This window comes from Nicotiana sylvestris, chromosome 1 (genome assembly GCF_000393655.2).
Source record: "Nicotiana sylvestris chromosome 1, ASM39365v2, whole genome shotgun sequence".
Taxonomy (NCBI): domain Eukaryota; kingdom Viridiplantae; phylum Streptophyta; class Magnoliopsida; order Solanales; family Solanaceae; genus Nicotiana; species Nicotiana sylvestris.
The window spans coordinates 174,113,513-174,134,006 of record NC_091057.1 but is presented as its reverse complement, the minus strand read 5'-3'; positions in this window follow the sequence as shown (position 1 = coordinate 174,134,006).

Genomic DNA, 20,494 nt, shown 5'->3' with positions numbered 1-20,494 from the left:
CTAAATTTATGGTGCACACGTGCGCGTGGCCCACCTTTCTGTTAAAGTCATACCAAATAAGACGAAGTTGGGACAAGTAACTAGGCCGGGTAGACTTTCGTGCTCCCGGTACGTTGCCCCCGCTTCGGCTCAAACTGTCCGTTTGGGTAAGCCAGGTTTAGAACAATCAACCTCAGGTTTTTCACCTAGAATAACTCAGCCATGAACCGGATCCCTAGTAGGAATGTCTATTTGCATCATGTACATTTGGCCTTGGAGACTCAACACAGGGTTGGGTCTGTCTAGGACAGGTGAACCCGAAACAAAAAGACCATCCTGATGCATCCTACTTGCTACCTGTGCATTCATTTGCCTCGAACATGCTTGTTGACCAGCTTAAATGAAATCATGGTGAGAACCGAGGAATAAAATAGGTTGTTTTAAAAATTCCCAAAAATAGTTTTAAATCTTGAAATAAGGGTATTTAATAAATAAAAAATTGAATTTTTTTAGTGTATATTTTCAAAATGAGTTTTGACTTTATTAAAATTAAATTTCAGATACAAAATGAGCACCACACAAAACCCCCCATCCACGAATACAGAAGAGTTTCTATTTCAGCTTCAAATGTGGTGGTATGAATTAGGCGAAGATGGTCAAAAATGGGTCGTCAAGCATTTGGGAAATCTCACGGATATTATGAAAGTTAAACCCCGTGATGATCTGATTGCGGCGTTAGTAACTTTTTGGGACCCTGTTCACAATGTCTTTCGTTTCTCTGACTTCGAGCTTACTCCTACATTAGAGGAGATAGCTGGATATGCTGGTTTTGACGGAAGTCTAAGAAATCAAAGCCTGATATTCACAAAGGCTCCCTCGGTACATCGATTCTTCGGTCTTCTGAACATCAGCAGTCAAATCAGGAAAAGCAATGTCATCAATGGATGTTGTTCCTTCAACTTTTTGTATTCAAGGTTCGGAAAGTCAGATGGGTTCGAAATTCATGAGAAAGGCCTTACTAACAAGCAAAACAAAGACACTTGGCAGATTCACCGTCGCTTTGCCTTCATGGTGGCTTTTCTAGGAATCATGATCTTCCCAAACAAAGAGCGAACAATTGATATTCGCACCGCGAAAGTTGTGCAAATCCTCACCACCAAAGAAAATCACACCCTTGTCCCCATCATTCTCTCAGACATTTATCGGGCTTTGACTTTATGTAAATCAGGAGCAAAAGTCTTCGAAGGATGCAAAATTTTGTTGCAAATGTGGGTGATTGAACATCTCCAACAACAGCCCAAGATCATACAGTATGGGTCAAACAATGATAATTGCATCGAGAGTTATGAGGAAAGAATAAAAAATTATCAGGCTCCAGAAGGGATAGAAGCATGGGTATCTCATCTAAAGGCTTTAACGGCAAATCAGATTGAATGGACTTTGGGATGGCTCCCGATGAGGGAAGTGATACACATGTCAACCTCAAATAGTTATCTGCTACTATTGGGATTGAGAAGCATCCAGCCGTATGCGCCACTAAGAGTCCTAAGACAACTAGGGAGATATCAAGTAGTTCCTGATGATGAAGATTTGAGTATGCAAGTAATCGAATTACACCCAGAAGCCACTATTCCCGAGGCTCTACTTCAGCAGATGTGGAATGGATGTCGATACTTGAAAAGTGATACTCAAGTCCCAGACACTACAAAGGGTGAGATAAATCCTGGATATGCAAGGTGGTTTGAAAAACGGTCTCGCGTGGATGATGTACCAGAGCCTGAGCTAAGAAGGCCAACAAAAAGACCCCATGTTCAAAACTTCAATGATAAAATCCAAGAGCGGTTGATCTGGGGAGAAAAGGAAAAAGGGTACAAAGCAACTATCCATGCCCTAAAAGAAAATCTGAGAAGCCTCAGTTTGGAGAAAGATTTGCAAGCACAAGAAGCCGAAGGCGAGAAGAAGAGTCTAGCTTGTGAGAATGAAAATCTTCATGCTCGATTCCAAAAAATGAAAAGAGTTTCTGAAACACCAAAGAGGAGCTGGAAGGATCAAAAAACCATCGCCAATCTTTTTGAAAGAATGCAAGATTATGATTCCATTCTTGCGGAAAACGAAAGGGCGTTGAGCAAAGCAAAAGAAAGGATCCAACAATTAAACGAAGAGGCCAGATCTAATAAGGAACGCCAAGTAAGGCAATCCGAAGAAGACAGGGCACAATTCAAGAAGGAAAAAGACCATTGGATACGATCAGAAGATCAGCTTCGTGCACAACTAGAAGAGGCAAGAAGATGCAACAGAGAACATCAACAAGCAGACATCGACAGGGAAAGAGCGCATGCAAGATTAGAGCAGGCCAGACTCCGAGCTTTATTAGAGTCAGCTCTAGATCGTGAAAACCGCGTCAGATATATAGCCACCACTCGCCAGCAGCAATTGCAGAACCAAGACCAACGTCTCCAGGATTTCAGGGCACAAATCCACGACCTGGCGGTCTACACTTCTCAAAGTTACGTAAACTGCCAAGGAGTGGATTATGAAAGGTTTACAGAGCATGCACCCATTTTTGCCCGTCATCTAGCAATGGAGTTGGAAAGGATGTATCGTACGCTGAGAGGTCATCCAGGTCAAGCCCCACATTGAGCAAATAATCTAATAATTTACAACACAAGTGGAAAGTGGGGCACGTTGTGAGATGTTAAGAATTGTATCTTTTATTTTTATTTAAGTGTGTGTGTTTCAAGCCATTTTCTTACAAAGTTTTCAAATGTAATGTCTGTTCATCTTTGTATAATGAATAAAAGTGTTTGCCTCATGTCCGAACTACGCAAGGTCTGATTCATACGGGGGCATGATACGTAGGCAATCTTTATAAGATTCGACCACCACAATAAGGAATATAATAAATAAAATAAAAGTGAGTAACAATAAAAATTTCAAGAAAGCTGGGACGACACAAGCAGCCGAGCAAATGCATAATAGAAAGGGGATATTTGTCTAGGAGCATTGCATCTCAACGTGTAATTATATATGTGTTAAACTCTCAAGACTAACAAGTTTGTTCATTTCCAGAATTCAAGCAGTTAGTTTCTCTAAAGAGTATACTGGCATATTATCATTATCACACGAGATCAAAAGGACCAATACCCGAAAGTATGTCTATCCCAGATGTTGACACAGGTATTGAGCTAGAGGAGATGGATGTCGGGAAAATGAAAGAAGAGATGTTTAAACTCAAGCAGCAAATGGCTGAGATGTACCAGGCCTGGTCTACATGGCAGTTACCCCCATCCTACCCAACTAACCCTGCTTCATCAATGGCCCAAACTCAGGATAATCTTACCACTGAATTATCCCCAAATTTCCCCATCTACCAACACTACCGAGGCACCACCTCTCAGACACCGCAGTCTCCGCCTCCAAGACCAGTTCCATACTTTCCTCCACCTGTAACCCCTGTCTTTGTGGCACCTCCCACAGCTACACTCCATAATCTCCTAGTGAGCCTACATTTCAGGCCCAAGACAACCAATATTACCCCCCGGAGCCCACCCTCAAAGCCTCTGAAATCCATTCAACTGCTCCTCGTTTTGATCTCCCAACCGAAATTGACAAGCCAGCCAAAAATGCTGAACAAGAAGAGATGTTCAGGAAGGTTAAGAGTCTAGAACAATCGTTCATAGACATGCGAGGATTAGGGGGGCAAGTCAGTGTAGCATACAAAGATTTGTGCTTATTCCCAAATGTGCAATTACCAGTTGGCTTCAAGATGCCCAAATTTGACCTATACAATGGGCACGGCGACCCAGTAGCCCACTTAAGGGGTTTCTGCAGCAAGATGCGAGGAGCTGGGGGAAAGGACGAATTATTGATGGCTTACTTCAGTCAAAGTTTAAGCGGATCAGCTTTGGAGTGGTATACACGCCAGGACCATGGGAGATGGTACACCTGGGATGACCTGGCACAGGCATTCGCATACCATTTCCAATACAATCTGGAAATCATCCCAGATCGACTATCTTTGACAAAATTTGAGAAGAAACACAATGAAAGTTTCAGAGAGTATGGTTTTCGGTGGAGAGAACAGGCAGCAAGAGTGGATCCTCCTATGAAGGAGAGTGAAATGGTAGACTACTTCCTCCAAGCCTTGGAACCAACTTACTATGCCCATTTGGTTTCAGCGGTTGGGAAATCATTCAACGAAGTAGTAAAGATGGGAGGTATGGTGGAAGAAGGCCTCAAGACAAATAAAATCATGAGCTATTCAGCGATTAAGGCGACTACTCAAGCTATTCAAGGCGGGGTAGGAGGAATCGGAAGAAAGAAGAGGGAGGAAGCAGCGGTAGTTGATTCAGGAATTTGGTCAGGACCCAGAGGTTCACCGCCTTACTATAATCAACAACGACCTCGCCAATCAACTTACCACCACGATTCATCCCAACACTACTATCACCCTTCGGAGCCTCATTTTTCCATTAACCATGCACAAGCATACAATCAGCCACCTGTTCACACTAATTGGCGTGCTCCTGCCATACCAAGTACTTACCCACGAGCCTATCCCGGACCAGGTTTCAGGCCTAGGCCAGCATTCAGGGGAGAAAGGGAACAGAAAAAGAAAACCTACACTCCATTGGGAGAGTCTTACACTAGTCTGTTCCACAGGCTGAGACAGCTGGACATGCTAAGACCAATACAATCCAAGCTACCCAATCCTCCTCCAAAGAATCTGGATTATACCATTAGCTGTGAGTATTGTTCCGGTACACCAGGCCATGATACGGAAAAATGCTGGCATTTGAAAAATGCAATACAAGAGCTGATTGATACTAATAAAATCGAGGTTCAAACCCCCGAAGCTCCCAATATCAATAGAAATCCAATGCCAGCCCATCAAGAGGCCAATATGATAGAAATCATACAAGCTGATGGGGAGACAAAGAAGCCGTCACAAACTGTCATGATGATCAAGTCTCATGAAGCCAAGCCAGATAAGCAGTTAACAGAGGAGAAGCCGGTACCTAAGCAGAACAGAAATGGTGATGAACCATCTATGATAGTCGAGAAGGGATCATCGAGCAAAGTTGCCACAAAACAAGAAAGGCCGAAAGTGATAGTACCAGGGGTTGCCAACAAACCCATTGTATTCGTGGAAGGAGCCCGTACAGATCGGGTTATTATCACACCTGTAACCCAGCTGCCAGTGATCAACAACAAAGCCATCCCATGGAACTATGAACGAGTGACTGTAATGTACAAGGGAAAAGAAGTCAAGGAAGAAATCTGTGAGGTGCAAGGCTTGACTCGTTCGGGAAGATGTTTTACTCCCGAAGAGTTAAGAAAAACTAAAAATAATCCAACGCCAATAAAGAGAGCTGTGACGGAAGAAGAAGCGGAGGAGTTTTTAAGAAAAATGAAACTCCATGACTATTCTGTTGTGGATCGATTGAAGAAGACGCCCGCTCAAATTTCATTGTTGGCATTACTGATCCATTCAGAGGAGCACCTTCTGGCTTTGATGAAAATCCTGAATGAAGCTCATGTTCCTGAAAAAATCTCTGTAAATCATTTGGGAAGAATAGCCAACAGAATCTTTGAGGCAAACAGAATTACATTTTCTGATGATGAATTGCCTATGGAAGGTACTGAGCACAACAGAGCTCTTTACCTCACCGTGAAATGTGAAAACTCCGTAGTAACCCGGGTATTGGTTGACAACGGGTCAAGTGCAAACATCTGCCCTCTCTCCACTTTAAGCAAATTAAAAATTAAAGAGGAGAGGATCCAGAAGAATAGTATTTGCGTACGGGGGTTTGACGGTGGAAGCAGAGATTCATGTGGCGACATAGTGTTGGAACTGACAATAAGGCCAATTGAATTCACAATGGAGTTTCAAGTACTGGACATAACTGTTTCTTATAATTTGCTGTTGGGTAGACCATGGATCCATGCTGCTAAAGCAGTCCCGTCAACACTACACCAGGCGGTCAAGTTCGAATGGGATCATCAAGAAATAGTTGTGCATGGAGAAGAAAATTTAAATGCTCACAGCAGGGCCATTGTACTGGTCGAGGGAACAGAAAATGACCAGGGACCATGGGTATACCAAGTATCCGACACAGTGTCGGTAAAGAAAATTCCAGAGGGGAAGTACCTTCCAAATCCAAAGATATCCTCTGCACCAGTCATGGTAGCTTATGAAATGTTAAAAAATGGTTTTATACCAGGCAAAGGTCTGGTCTCATCTTTGCAAGGAATTATACAACCAGTATCTCTCCCCGAGAATTGGGGAACACTCGGTTTGGGGTTCATACCCACTGTCAATGACGTGATAAAGGCCAGAAAGTTGAAACATCAAGCATGGGTTCTTCCAAAACCAGTCCCACGTCTGTCAAAGTCTTTTGTCAAGACCAGTGCTAAAAATCGCCCGATAACAACAATTCCTAAATCCCGGGTCAATCCTGAGGAGGAATTAATTGAAAGATTCGAGAAATTGTTTAATGATGTGAATATGTTGGAAAGCTGAGAAGGGTGTAGCAACGCAGAAGTTCAATTCGTTGGGCTAGAAACAAAGCTTAATAATTGGAAAGCCACTCCTCTCCCCATTAGAAAGGAGTCTTGGTAGTTTATTTTGATTTTTTTCCAGTTTGTTTGGGTTACTTCAGGGTTGTAATCCCAAAGCTTATCTTACAGTTTGTTTGAAGTGTTCAAAACCTTGTTATCTTTCATCATCCAATAAAAAGCAGTTTCCTTTTTATTATCATTCCTGATAGTTTTCTTTTCTTTTTCTTCTTTCCTGTACAGTTCCTTTTACGCTGGCTCTAGTGATATGGCATGCATGAGGAATCCTCAGCCCAGTCTTAAAAATCAATCTGGTTCCGAAATATTAATTCAAGAAATATATTGTGATTATGAATCAGAATATGATGAAGATGAGGTTTTTGAAGAGATTAGTAAAGAGTTAATTCACTTTGAGGAAAAAATCAAACCTAACTTGAGTGATACCGAGGACATCAATATAGGGGACACGAGTAATATCCGGGAAACTAAAATAAGTGTCCATCTCGAACCAAAGATCCGAGAAGAGTTAATTAAAGCACTCATAGAATTCAAAGATGTTTTTGCATGGTCATATGACGACATGCCGGGCCTGAGCACCGATTTAGTGGTTCACAAATTGCCCACCGATCCAACGGTGCCTCCTGTCAAGCAGAGACTGAGAAAATTCAAGCCTGATATGAGTGTGAGAATTAAAGAAGAAATCACCAAACAGTTGGAAGCAAAGGTCATTCGAGTCACTCGATATCCTGTTTGGTTAGCTAATATCGTTCCTGTGCCAAAGAAAGATGGCAAAATTAGAGTATGCGTCGACTACCAAGCATGATATAGGATCTTTCGTGGATTGTTATGCCGGGTATCATCAAATTCTAATGGATGAAGAAGACGCAGAAAATACGACATTCATCACACCATGGGGAACTTATTGCTACCGAGTAATGCCATTCGATTTGAAGAACGCCGGAGCAACCTATATGAGAGCGATGACCACAGTGTTTCATGATATGATACACAAGGAGATTGAGGTATACGTGGACGATGTGATCATAAAATCAAAGCATCAGTCCGACCACGTTGGGGATTTGAGGAAATTCTTCTTAAGACTTCGCAGGTACAACCTCAAGTTTAACCCTGCCAAATGCGCATTTGGAGTTCCATCTGGAAAGTTCCTAGGATTCATAGTCAGTCGACGAGGTATCGAGCTAGACCCATCAAAAATCAAAGCCATCCAAGAATTGCCACCTCCAAAGAACAAAACTGAAGTAATGAGTTTGTTGGGAAGGTTGAATTACATCAGCAGGTTTATTGCTCAGCTTACAACAACCTGTGAGCCTATTTTCAAATTATTGAAAAAAGATGTTGCGGTCGAATGGACCGATGAGTGTCAGGAGGCGTTTGACAAGATAAAAGGATACCTGTCAAGCCCACCCGTGTTGGTCCCGCCAGAACCAGGAAGACCTCTGATTCTTTACTTGACGGTCTTGGAAAATTCATTTGGTTGTGTATTGGGGCAACATGACCTCACTGGCAGAAAAGAACAGGCCATCTACTACCTTAGCAAGAAGTTCACAGCTTATGAGGTTAAGTATACTCATCTGGAAAAGACATGTTGCGCCCTAACATGGGTAGCTCAAAAATTGAAACACTATTTGTCATCCTACACTACTTACCTCATTTCTCGGTTGGATCCATTGAAATACATTTTTCAAAAGCCTATGCCAACGGGAAGACTTGCAAAGTGGCAGATATTGCTCACAGAATTTGACATCATCTATGTGACTCGAACTGCAATGAAAGCCCAAGCACTGGCTGATCATTTAGCTGAAAACCCGGTCGACGAGGAGTACGAGCCGTTGAAAACCTATTTTCCCGATGAAGAAATAATGCATATCGATGAGATGGAGCAAATTGAAAAACCTGGCTGGAAACTTTTCTTCGATGGGGCCGCTAACATGAAAGGAATCGGAATAGGAGCTGTAATCATCTCTGAAACAGGGCATCACTATCCTGTTACGGCTCAACTGCGATTTTATTGCACCAATAATATGGCTGAATATGAAGCTTGTATTATGGGTTTAAGGCTAGCCGCAGACATGGGTATCCAAGAAATCTTAGTCATGGGAGATTCGGATCTTCTGGTACATCAAATTCAAGGAGAATGGGAAACCCGAGACTTAAAGCTCATACCATACCGACAATGTCTACATGATCTTTGTCAGCGGTTTCAATCAGTGGAATTCCGGCATATTCCAAGGATTCATAATGAGGTTGCCGATGCATTGGCTACTTTGGCATCAATGTTGCACCATCCAGACAAAGCTTATGTGGATCCACTACATATTCGAGTCCACGATCAGCACGCTTATTGCAATATGGTTGAAGAAGAATTTGATGGTGAACCATGGTTCCACGACATCAAGGAGTATATCAGGATGGGGATATATCCCGCACAAGCCACAGGAGATCAAAAGAGGACCATTAGGCGATTGGCAAATGGATTCTTCTTAAGCGGAGGAGTTTTGTATAAAAGAACACCAGATCTTGGATTATTAAGATGCATAGATGCCAGACAAGCTACAGCTGTCATGTCTGAAGTACATTCTGGAGTTTGCGGACCCCACATGAGTGGATATGTGTTGGCAAAGAAAATCCTCCGAGCTGGTTACTATTGGCTTACCATGGAGCGAGATTGTATCAGTTTTGTGCGCAAGTGTCATCAATGCCAGATACACGGAGATTTGATTCATTCTCCACCATCCGAGTTGCACACAATGTCGGCACCATGGCCCTTCGTTGCCTGGGGCATGGATGTGATTGGACCAATTGAGCCGGCAGCATCCAATGGGCACAGGTTCATTCTGGTAGCCATTGATTATTTTACCAAATGGGTTGAGGCCAAGACATTCAAATCGGTGACCAAGAAAGCTGTGGTCGATTTTGTCCACTCAAATATCATATGTCGATTCGGAATCCCAAAGGTGATCATCACAGATAACGGTGCTAATCTTAACAGCAACTTAATGAAGGAAGTATGTCAACAGTTTAAGATTACACATCGCAACTCTACCCCATATCGGCCCAAGGCGAATGGAGCAGTCGAGGCAGCCAACAAAAACATAAAGAAGATACTTCGGAAAATGGTAGAAGGTTCAAGACAATGGCATGAAAAATTACCATTTGCATTATTGGGATACCGCACTACTGTTCGCACTTCAGTAGGAGCAACTCCTTATTTGTTGGTATATGGCACTGAAGCAGTAATTCCTGCAGAAGTTGAGATTCCTTCCCTTCGGATCATCGCCGAAGCAAAGATTGATGATGATGAGTGGGTCAAAACCCGTCTGGAACAGTTAAACTTGATTGATGAAAAACGATTGGCCGCAGTATGTCATGGTCAATTATATCAAAGAAGAATAGCAAGAGCATACAACAAAAAAGTGCGTCCACGGAAGTTCGAAGTGGGCCAACATGTGCTGAAACGTATTCTTCCACATCAGGTTGAGGCAAAAGGCAAATTTGTCCCGAATTGGCAAGGACCATTCATTGTGACCAGAGTATTATCGAATGGTGCACTATGCTTAACAGACATTGAAGGCAAGTGCATAGACATGGCGATCAATTCTGACGCGGTAAAGAGATATTATGCATAATTTTTTTAATGTTTGTATTTAGCATTATTTCGAAGATTGGAATGACAAAGGCAATTTATTCTGCTATCCAAACATTATACCATTTGCTTCCCCTTCGAGCCATATTTGTTTCTTTCTTACCCTCTCTTGGAATCAATGAAAATCAAATATGAAATAAAAAAATAAAAAAAAAGTCGCTATTATTTGGTGAACTACGTTTGACCTGATTCCTCAAAGAAGGATACGTAGGCGCCTCACGGCTCGGTCATAGGGTGCACAATATGCATAATGTGCCCAAAAGAAACATCAAGAGACCCCAATCAAGAAAACTGGGGCAGGAGTTGTATTGGAAATAAGAAAAGATTCCAAGAGTTGTAATTTTAAACCCAAACCAAAACTGTTTAGTTTTTAATACCTTTCCATTTCCCACCACATACCAAAAAGACCTTTCGACCAATCTTAGAAAAATGCTGAGTCAAACAAATGAAGATGGTTCATAACACTCTGGTACAAACAAGAAAAGAAAGTAAAAATGAGAGAGTCTTATAGGTGAAAACCCACACGGGCACCATAAGATGACAGAAGTTGAGAGAAAGTAAAATGAGAGAGTCTTTTGGTGAAAACCTTCGCAGGCACCATAAGACGAAAAGGAAGTAAGAAATGAACAAACGAGGAAAGTTTGTCGGTGAAAACTCTTTGAGATATTGCAAGTCAAACAGGTCTGTAAAATGAAAAAATGAAGTTGGTTATGGAAATTTTGGGGAAAACAAAAATGAGACAATTAAAAGGATATTGATTAAAAGACTGGGTTGATTAATCCGAAATGCATACCTTGATCATTGGCGCCAGTAACTCCAATCAGATAAATTCTTATTCCTTCTCCAACAGTCATCCAAATTTGGATTTTTCTTGTCATTCTATAATTGGCAAAATCAGCGTGGTTCGTCACTAATAATCTTACTTTTCTAAAGCTTTGAGATAAGTTTTATTCCAAACAAATAAGAAGGAATATCAAGGTATACTACCAAGATTCAAGATTACATGATGCAAAATACGGCCATAAAAGGCGGGAGATAAAAATAATAAGATATGGGAGGAAGAAAAGTGAAATCAAAGGTTGATCAGCAATGTCAGGAGAGACATATGATTACGATCAAAAGGGTTCGAAGTAAAAACAACAGTTGGTGATCCTATAGTCAAGGATCAATTACAAAGACAAAACAGTCTTTTCAACCATTCCAAGGCAATAAAAAGAGACGAAGAGAAGCCCCACCATCGGCAAGAATACCCCAGTTAACCACCCTGCTTTAAACTAACGAAGTTTTCTTTGATTTAAAACAGGGGCAAAAACAACATTTGTGTCAGGCGTCCACCTGGAGAATGAGGACAAAGAGTTGAAGAAGTCAGGCGTCCACCTGGAGAATGAGGATGAAAAGAATTAAAGAAGAAATCAGGCGTCCACCTGGAGAATGAGGACGAAGAATTAAAGAAATCAGGCGTCCACCTGGAGAATGAGGATGAGAAAAGAAGAAATCAGGCGTCCACCTGGAGAATGAGAATGAGAATTAAAAAAGAAATCAGGCGTCCACCTGGAGAATGAGGATGAAGGATTAAAAAGAAGTCAGGCGTCCACCTGGAGAATGAGGATGAGAATTAAAAAAGAAATCAGGCGTCCACCTGGAGAATGAGGATGAGAATTGAAGAAATCAGGCGTCCACCTGGAGAACGAGGATGAAGAATTGAAGAAGTCAGGCGTCCACCTGGAGAATAAGGATAAGAATTAAAGAAGTCAGGCGTCCACCTGGAGAATGAGGATGAGAATTAAGGAAGTCAGGCGTCCACCTGGAGAATGAGGATGAGAATTAAAGAAATCAGGCGTCCACCTGGAGAATGAGGATGAGAAAAGAAGAAATCAGGCGTCCACCTGGAGAATGAGGATGAAGAATTGAAGAAATCAGGCGTCCACCTGGAGAATGAGGATGAGAATTAAAAAAGAAATCAGGCGTCCACTTGGAGAATGAGGATGAAGGATTAAAAGAAGTCAGGCGTCCACCTGGAGAATGAGGATGAAGAATTGAAGAAATCAGGCGTCCACCTGGAGAATGAGGATGAGAATTAAAAAAGAAATCAGGCGTCCACCTGGAGAATGAGGATGAAGGATTAAAAAGAAGTCAGGTGTCCACCTGGAGAATGAGGACGAAGAATTGAAGAAATCAGGCGTCCACCTGGAGAATGAGGATAAGAACTAAAGAAGTCAGGCGTCCACCTGGAGAATGAGGATGAGAAAAGAAGAAATCAGGCGTCCACCTAGAGAATGAGGATGAGAAAAGAAGAAATCAGGCGTCCACCTGGAGAATGAGGATGAAGAATTGAAGAAATCAGGCGTCCACCTGGAGAATGAGGATGAGAATTAAAAAAGAAATCAGGCGTCCACCTGGAGAACGAGGATGAAGAATTGAAGAAGTCAGGCGTCCACCTGGAGAATAAGGATAAGAATTAAAGAAGTCAGGCGTCCACCTGGAGAATGAGGATGAGAATTAAGGAAGTCAGGCGTCCACCTGGAGAATGAGGATGAGAATTAAAGAAATCAGGCGTCCACCTGGAGAATGAGGATGAAGAATTGAAGAAATCAGGCGTCCACCTAGAGAATGAGGATGAGAATTAAAAAAGAAATCAGGTGTCCACTTGGAGAATGAGGATGAAGGATTAAAAAGAAGTCAGGCGTCCACCTAGAGAATGAGGACGAAGAATTGAAGAAATCAGGCGTCCACCTGGAGAATGAGGATGAGAATTAAAAAAAAGAAATCAGGCGTCCACCTGGAGAATGAGGATGAAGGATTAAAAAGAAGTCAGGTGTCCACCTGGAGAATGAGGACGAAGAATTGAAGAAATCAGGCGTCCACCTGGAGAATGAGGATGAGAAGAAAAGAAATCAGGCGTCCACCTGGAGAATGAGGATGAAGAATTGAACAAGTCAGGCGTCCACCTGGAGAATGAGGACAAAGAATTGAAGAAGTCAGGCGTCCACTTGGAGAATGAGGACAAAGAAAAGAAGCAGTCAGGCGCCCACCTGGAGAACAAGGGAATACAATTAAAGCAGACAGAAGTCAGGCACCCACCTGGAGAACAAGGGAATACAATTGAAGTGTTGAAATCAAAAGCCCGCTCATATGAGAAAGGAGCACATTTATAGTCAATAAAGCAGAGGAGTCCAACAAAGTCCCCAGCAGGAAACAACAAGAATCCCAAACAGATAAAGAAAATACAGGACACAATGAAAAGGAATACGGAATAAGCCAAATGCCCAAGAGTCACCAAGATATCAAGACAACAAGAAACGCAAGGGCATGATCTAGATAAGATTTTATAATTCATGTACCATAGTCTAGTTTAGCTTTTTGTATTACCTTTGAAGTAAGGTGTAATAAGGAGGTCAGCAAGCAGTAAAAACAGCACGAAGCAGCAGTAACATCACAGTCCCACGGTAGTCCCAGCTACCCAAAACTTCCCGAACTACATTGACCTGATTCCTTTATAGCCAAGGATATGTAGGAAACCTTTGAAGCAGAGGTTCGGTCAAATCTTTCAAAAAATGCTTCCCACGGAGTATTTGAACGGGCAAAAATCGCTCGTATCCGCTCACTTTATCTTTGCACGAAAACTCTTCGAGTTTCCGCACAAAGAGGGGCAGCTGTGAGCACGTGATTTTTGTCTCACGAAAACTACTCCAAAATAAATCAAAAATAAAATAAATTTCTTTTAGTGTGCAATTTTTGAATTTGCGTGGTGTTAAATATTTGTGTTATGTCCGTAAATGTTTACTTTGTCATAATAAAATGAAAATTAAAATAAAAATATATGTTTCATGCATATCTAGGATTTAATTATGCATTTAATAATTGATTCGAAATAAAATCACAAAAATATGCATTGGTTCTATTTCAAATGTTTCATTATGTGATTAACGCTTTGTCTATGTGTTAAATAATTGTTAAAAGGTAATTAATATTTTTGTAAGGTTGAAATTGTTTTATAATTTTTATTAGGATTTTTTATAATTAGGATAAATTTAGGAAATGAAAAATAGGTTGAAAACATAAAAAATTCGGACCTGGATTAAAATCCAGGCCCAAACCAAGCTACCCCCCCCACAGCCCAATCCAAACGACTCTAGGTCTGGTCCGTCTCAAAGATACCCCAAACGATGCCGTTTTGGGAAACTTTGATGAAGGCCGTTGATTTCAAATTGATCAACGGTCCGAAAGCATTACTTTCCACCCGACCCGTTTCCCGTCAGAGACCGATCCGGTCTTAAAGGAAATGAAACGATGTCGTTTCATTTCAATAAGCAATCCCAGCCGTAAATTGCATTTGATCTAACGGCCAAGATCCACTGATTACCCTAGTATATAAGCTCAAAAGTCCCACCCCACACCCCAGGCAAGACCCCCCTCTCCTCTCTTCTTCCCCGAGTCTCCAAAGATCGGAACTCAAGCCACCGCCCTCACGGCGGCGAACGGTGACAATACCTCCCCATTTTCACACCCCGAACTCACCTCAACTTCCCGATCCTAGATCCCTGAACCTTATCCTCCAAATATCAGCCAACGTCTTCGAATCTCCGATCGAAGATGCAGTCCAAAACCTAGTTCATCTAATAGCCACCAAACTCACACCTTTCAACCTCCGGACCTCTCTCACCACTAGAGCCTTATGAGTTTCCTTCGAATCAGCCTGGAACCCCTCAAATATCGAATCAAAATCAAGAACCCTAGCGCCGCCATGAAATGCCCTGGTGGCGGCGCCATTCTAATCAGTTCCAAACTAACACCAAATGACCCCTAGGCCTCCCTCACCCTTGAGTCATCCTTAGTTTCCTTCGAATCTACCCAAATTTGGTCGAACCCTAAATCTGAGAAAAGTGAAACACTGAAATACCAACTCGTGGAATTTGTCCGAGTTAATTAAAGGTTTGAGGTCTAAGAGAATTTAATCGAGGTATTCTCAATTGAGAATACCTCGAATAAAGTCTGTTCAACCTCAAAAAGATCCGAATTCAAAGTTAAGCTTTTGTCCGTATAGATTTGAAGATTCAAAGGTATTCTTCTGATTTCTTTTGTATCCTATGTATAAATTATTGCCTGTTTCAGTAGCTTGTTTAATTTTTCATATCTGTTTAGTTAATTCTGTGATTCTACCTCGTACTCGATTAGTTGATCAGAATTATATCATTGTTTCTGTTGATTATGATTGTTTATAATATGTGTAATCGACTCGATTAAATTCTTCGATTAGTTGTTTTGTGAATTCTTATTGCCACTAATATTGATTGACACAGCCTGTTCATCTATTTGAAGACTGATTGTTTGTCAATTATGGTAGTTAGTCGGTCGATTAATGAGTGGTGTCAATTAATCAGTTTCTGTAAAATCCTTGAGTCTGGCAATAATCCTAAAGTTATTTGATTTGCTTGTTTTCATTACTTGCTGATCAATGTCGACTATAATCATCTGATTAAGTTTCATTGATTAGTCTGTCTGTATAAACTGAATCATTTCAACATTCTGTTTGGTTTTAATTTTTGATTGTTAATTACCCTGTTAAACTCTGTAAAAATAATTCTGACATGGTATCCAATGTTTTTCTTTTATCTGTGTTAATCATAGGATTGGTTATAGCTGCTTAAACAGACTTTAAAATCTGTTTTGTATCAGATTTTAGTTAAAGGCAGTAATAACAGTAATTACAGTAGGATTTCTGGGGCATTTCTGGGACAGAATAGTAAGGGCAATGTGATAGTATAGTAGGCTGAAAGTGGAATGTTAATGGCTATAGTTTAATGTGATAGTGGGAAACAAAGGGTAATGGGGCTGCTTAAAATCAGGATAAGATCACTTAATAGGATTTAAAATATTCAAAAGCAGTTTTTAATGGAACTTTCTGATTTTTAAAAAGAGAAAAGGGTTCAGGCAGCACTTAAAAAAGAAAGGGACAGACCTGTATAAATACAGGAAGCAAACAGATTTTTAGGGGATCAGATTTTAGGGACTGAAGATCAGTTTTTTTTTAGAGAGAGTTTTTAAGAGGTCAGATTTTGAACAGAGATTTGAACAGGGGGGAATCAGAAGGAAATTAGGAAAAAATGGAAAGATTTTGAGAGGGAGATCTTATCAGTTTTCATAGAAAGAAAGAAAAACAGAAACATAAAAATAGAATTCTGTCTCGGAAGTCAGGATTGAAGTTGATTCTGTGTTTTAAAATTGAAAGCTTTTTCAGTCTGTTTTGTTCTAAGTCTAAAAATCAGAAATATTATTCTTTTCATTAAATCTGTCCGGATTTGTTCAATATCATTGCGCAGTTAAAAATCTGAAATTTCCTAAAAATTACTGTCACTGCGCATCTGGGTTCTTCGGGTCTTATTATTGCTCAAATCTGTGGAAAGACTGCTATTCTGTTGATTTTGTTACTGCTGCTACTGCTGAAATTTACTCCTTCCTTCATTTCCAGGTACATATCTTTTAAACTCATGTTGTGACGGGCTTCAACATGACAAATAAATAAAGCTTGAATTGTAATACTGTCTTTTATTCGTTTAAGTTCATTAGTTTAAAATTCAGCTTTGTTTCATGTTGGTTTAATAGTAGTATATTTCGACATAATGGCTGTAAGTTAAATGTCATTTCTTGAAGTTTGTATAAGTGTTGTAAAAAGGTTAATTTCGAAATTTTCATTAAGGGAAGGTATAATTAAGTTGTCAAGGTAGGAAACATGGCATAAAGTTGGCCATTATTTAAATTTTATGGTGTTGTTAGCTAAGTAAAGAGTAATGTAGAAATATCAAGAAAACTACATTGCTAACTCCTGTTGTTAAATAAGGTTAAGATGGTATTGGTGGTATTTTTTTTTTATATAAGATAATAGATGTGTGTATAACCATTGGCGAAAGGTGATATGATATAGCTTGTTACGATGTTAGAACGTTATGAATGTTTACGACATACAGTTAGGTTGCATGTAAGGCAATTTTATTGAATCGGCTTGTATAATAATTCCTTTCTTATCAACTTGATGCCTATCTACCCTCACAAATAAATTAACCAAATAATTAGGCCTATTAGATTAAAAGCAAGTATATGAGAATGAAATGAGATGTACAAGCATAAATTGCAACACTTTATATCAATGGTAAGTAGAAATAGAATTTGCACTAAATAAAAATAATAAAAATTCTTCAAAAAAAAAATATTTCTTCCCTTTCATAAATCATTTTGTTAGTTTCATATGCAATTCATTCTTTGGTAGATATATATATATGTTGTATTTACTAAAAATAGTGTTAATCATATTTTTATTCTTTTCTTTGAATTTGAATAGTCTGGATGAATGTAATTTATACGCGGAAAATATAATCGACTGTCAATATTTAATAAAATTGTGAATTCTTTTTAAAAAAAAATTCAAAGGTCCCTTAAATGCGAATTTCTCAGGATTTTCATATAAAATGTGTAGATATAATAAATAATTCGTGGAAAACCCATAATACCATTAAGAATATTTGGCGTAATTAGGGATGCGTTCGCGTAACCTGGTTATATTTCTAAAAGCAATTCGAATTATGCGTTCGCGCAACTTCGAGTGAATATTTTAATAAAAAGGATTTCCCGAGGATGTTAAATAATTTCATATAACTCGAGATGTGCGGTTCATTGTATAAATATAAGGGTGAAGATGTTCTTAACTTTATTTTAAATTTTGAATATATGAGTTTTAACAAAAAATATAATATGGTCAATTTTATTGTGTACACGTATGCGTGACACGATCCCCTGTAATTATAAAAGGTATATAATACGAATATACGTACGTGTAATTCGTTTATATAATTGTAAACAATAAGTAAAAGTGGTAGTAAAATCATGCAATAAATACGTATTTAGTAGAATCAAGATAATTAAGCCAATAATAAAAACAGTTGAGCGACCGTGCTAGAACCACGGAATTCGGAAATGTCTAACACCTTCTTCCGGATTAACAGAATTCCTTACTCAGGATTTCTGGTTCGCAGAATAATAAACAGAGTCATATTCTCCTCGATTCAGGGATTAAAGCCGGCGACTTGGGACGCCTTGAAATTCCCAGGTGGCGACTCTGAAATAATTAAATAAATCCCGTTTCGACTGTCCTTCAATTGGAGAAAACTCCCTACGCGCCCTCGTGGGCGCGGAAAAAGGAGGTGCGACAGAGGCTGCCTGTATTTCTGATTTTCAAAAGTATTTTCTGGCCTTTTCATGTGGTATATATTGCTGAGTTTGCTGCTGTTGCTGTTGCAAGTAGCTGACTCCTCTCCTTCTCTCTATTTACATTTCAATTTCCAGGTACTTGTTCTGTAGCTTTCAAGTCTATGGAATTGAAGTAAACATGCTGTCTGAAGTTGATCTCTGAATTCTTCATGTTTTTGTTTGACTTAATGTATAAAACAGTTAGCTTACTCATGTCATTTGGGTACTAGACTAATCCTGGTTTGTATAAATTGGACTGATGAACTGTCAAGCATGAGTTTGTTCATTTTGATTAGTAAGTGGGCACTTGGGTATTTAGATTCATGTATGTAATCAAGGTTGTGGATTGTTTAGACTGTGCATTTCATGTTTATGCAATTATAGTTTTCAGTTTGTTTAAGTTCCACGGTCTGCTGAAGTTAAATCTGCAAAGTTGTAATTGATTGTGAGTTCAATACACATGACTGCTTTTAATTTTGGTCTAATATGAATTGTACATTCAACAGCTTCCTACTGGGCCAGTTTTGGGCCTGGCGTATTAACAGGTAGCCCGGATTTTGGTTAGGTGATAAATCGAATTAAGGCCTAGGTGCATTAAGGTTTAAGAATTTAGTTAAATCAAAAGGTGCCCCAAGGGCTCGATCCCTGAGCTGTACAATGGCCTGTCAATAAGTTAAAAGTCTGGCATGCGTTAGGCCTGGTGCTTAGAGCTCTAGAAGTCTTCGCCTGCAGCATATGCAATGACATGATTTGGACCTTATGGGCTTAGAGCCCATTTTCTCAGCATTTCTGCCTGAATGTTCAAATTCAAATTTAACGAAATATTGGCCTTAACCAATTAGGATCCTTAAGCAATTAATAGCATAATTATCTCACTGTTTAGATTTGGAAAGGTTGTTTAGCGAATTTCACCACCTTCCTCAAAATAACAATACGTTAGAATCTTTAGGCACGATTTTAATTAAAGTACCTTCTTAAACTCGGGTGCGCATTGATGCGACCCAAATCCAAATCTCGATGAAGTCGAAATGTGTTGGCAATTACGGGCGCATTGATTGCGACGGGGTTCGAAATGCGTTTTCGCGACATCGTAATTCTTAAAAAATAAATAATGATAGAAAAGAGGTTCACAAATTGAGACGAGCCTCATCGCACAAAAATAAATAAATGTGGGGCCCTCAATAAATAATTATCGAAATAATTAGAATCTGGGATGGCCGTTTAGCGAACTTCATGGTTTTCCCCCAAAATAATACTACGTTAGCGTCTCTAGGCATGATTTAATTAAATTACTTTCTTAAACTTGGGTGCGCATTGATGCGACCCAAATCCAAATCTCGACGAAGTCGAAATGTGTTGACAACTACGGGCGCATTGATTGCGACGGGGATCGAAACGCGTTTTTACAACGTCGCAATTCTGCTAAAATAAATAATAATAAAAGCGGTTTACAAATAAAAAACACATAAGTTAACATGTATTAAAATTAGATAAAATCAAATACAACAGTTAAGCGACCGTGCTAGAACCACGGAGCCCGGGAATTCCTAACACCTTCTCCCGGGTTAACAGAATTCCTTACTCGAATTTCTGGTTCGCGGACTGTTAACAGAGTCATATTTTTCCTCGGTTCGGGATTCAACCGGTGACTTGGGACACCATTAATCTCCCAAGTGGCGACTCTAAATAATTAATAATTAAATCCCGTTCTGATTCCTTTAAATGGAAAAACTCCTTTACACCCTTCGCGGGGTGTAGTTGAAAAGGAGGTGCTACAGCTCTGGCGATTCTGATGGGGATTCAAACCCAGAATCTCTGGTTCAGGGTTCAGAATTCGAGCTTAGATATATTGTTGTATTTAATTATATCTGATTTTCCTACATGTTTTGTGCTGAATGTGCTAAATGTTACCGCTTTAATATTATCTGAACTGTATATAAACTGTGCCGACACCCTTCTCTCTTCACCCCCGGGGATGTGCTTACTGGTTGAGACTCCCTATTCTGTTAGTGTCATACCCTGAAATAAGAAAGAGGCCGGACAAGTTATGAA